Below are 2,699 nucleotides of genomic sequence, written 5' to 3' on the forward strand. Positions count from 1 at the left end.
CTGATTCGAATAGCCAAAGCTATCTTGAGAAAGAAGAATGGAACTGGAGGAATCAACCTACCTGACTTTAGGCTCTATTACAAAGCCACAGTTATCAAGACAGTATGGTACTGGCACAAAGACAGAAATATTGATAAATGGAACAAAATAGAAAGCCCAGAGATAAATCCACGCACATAAATTATGCTTTTAAAACATGGGTTAGGTAATGGCACACCTCTGCCCCAAATCTTCTAATACATACCCATTTCACTCATTATAAAAGCCAAAATTCAATAAAATCTTCATAAACTGGATCCAAGTTATCTCTGTGCTCCTACAACTACCCAGACATTCCACTCACTCCATCCAGGCACGCTGGCCTCTTTGCTATGCCTGAAGAGCAAGCATGCTTCTGTCTGAGTTGTACTCATGGCTCCCTCTGCCTAAAATGTTGTTGCTGCAGATATTCATGAAGTTCATGTCTTCATTTCCTGTAAAGAAAATTTTATCACAGAGGCCTTCCCTCACCACCCTGTATAATCTAGCAGCCCTCTTGCCCCAGCAGTCTCAGTTCGCCAACCTTCCTTCACTTCTTCTCTATATATATTAGTCATGTTTAAAATGTATTAAACATTTAGTTATTGTGTAGTTATTGTCTGCTTTTCTCACTAGATTCTAAGCTCCACAGGAGTAGGACTATTTTCTTTTTGCTTGTAGCTATATCCTCATCTCTGAGCCTGATGCCTAGCACATAGTAGGTGCTTAATAAATATCCATTTAATGATGTAATAGTGATTAGATGTTTCATTTTCTTTTCTTTGCCATGCCTCCTGTCTTGTGGGATCTTAGCTCCCCTACCAGGGATTGAACCTGTGCCCTGTGTGGTGGAAGCACAGAACCCTAACCACTTGACTGCCAGGGAATTCCCACAAAAAATTGAATTTATTCTTTTTCTATCTTGAGTCAAAAGTTTCATTTCATTGTTTATACTTATCTGCTGATTTAAACAGTGGCATTGCAATATGTTGAGTTTATTATATAGATCAGTAAAATTTGGCAACTAATTTGTTAGTTTAACTTATGCAATTATGATATATTTATCAACCATAATTATGTTTATGAACAAAATGATCATTCTTATCATATTCAAAATATCTGTGCTAGGACATTGCCTCTATATGGGCAATCGTCTGTGTTATAAAAAAGTAAATACCGTTTCTTCTTATTTCACACAAATGACACTGGAAATCTGGCAAGTTAAAGTCAATTTTTATGAATGGTTTTGTCAGGTCTTGTTTTGTGATGTGTCAGCTTCCTATAAAATCCACTTGTCTGCTGCTGCAACACGCAACAATTTCTTTAACACGTTTGAGCAGTAATGTCTATACAAAGCACAACTTCCAGCCATGGTTTTTCTTGCCATTGCTTTTGTAGTCTCAGTAAAACACTACTTTTACCTATTTATTTAATAGTATATAAAAAATCTGATCTCAATGTAAACAGTTACTTTTTTCTGTTGAGTACCTATCAATCACGTTTGTATTTACTCATTTGAACATATTGTAGCAAAATGGAAAGATTTTCACCAGCTGTCCTTCTGTTGAGTTTGAGGTGGAAGATACTTTAAAGAATGAAGCTAGTGACCAAAAAGGATCTACTTTAATAAATAAATTTTTAAAAGGAATAAATCTAGAATATGACAAAAAGAATATTACTCTTTAAGTCAACTGATATAGCTAAGACCTTAAAAATGCACATTGAGGTGTTACCCAGTTTCTAATCTGACATCTACTAGTGAGGTTAGCAGTTCTGATGATCTCCAAAGCATTATCATTTGTCACCTCTTATTTAACACTTTTGGTGAGCATGCTGAATATTATCACAGCATTTTAAGCATACACAAACACAGTCTTTCTCTTGCAGTCATGTCAAAAATCTCTGAAATACCTCTCTGGACTCCTACTGTTCTTTCTGTTAGAGGTTGAAGACCGCTGAATTAAAAGTCCTTTTCCTTGGACAGAGTATTGGGAAGTAACAAAAGATGGTCAGGTCTACCTTCATTCTAACCCCAGAGCTCTCAGTGCCCTGGATGCCCCTGGCCAACCATGAGTTTCAACCCAAGAGGATGGCCTGGCCCAGCAGCCTGCACACATCTCTTCTGCAATAACACACCTAATGAACAGCGTTTACGTGTGAGACCCACTCCACTGTGTGAACCCAGATGTTTTAGTAGCTGTGTGGCTTGCTTCAACTAAGCTGGGACTATGTACAGTTTCTAGAGGACTGACCATAACTCCATCTTTTGTCTCTCACCAGCCCAACAGGTAACCAAGTGTCATGAAACTGTGGTGAAGACCCAGAGTACTGGAATAGATTGGGAGTTTGGGACTGACATGTATGTACTACAATATTTATTTATTTTTTTAATTTAAATTTATTTATTTTAATTAGAGGCTAATTACTTTACAATATTGTATTGGTTTTGCCATACATCAACATGAATCCGTCATGTGTGTATACGTGTTCCCAATCCTGAACCCCACTCCCACCTCCCTCCCCATACCATCCCTCTGGGTCATCCCAGTGCACCAGCCCCAAGCTTCCTGTATCCTGCATCGAACCTGGACTGGCAACTCGTTTCATACATGATATTATACATGTTTCAGTGCCATTCTCCCAAATCTCCCCACCCTCTCCCTCTCCCACAGAGTCCATAA

The sequence above is a fragment of the Bison bison genome, unplaced genomic scaffold (assembly GCF_000754665.1).
Source record: "Bison bison bison isolate TAMUID 2011002044 unplaced genomic scaffold, Bison_UMD1.0 scf7180017864381, whole genome shotgun sequence".
Lineage (NCBI taxonomy): Eukaryota > Metazoa > Chordata > Mammalia > Artiodactyla > Bovidae > Bison > Bison bison.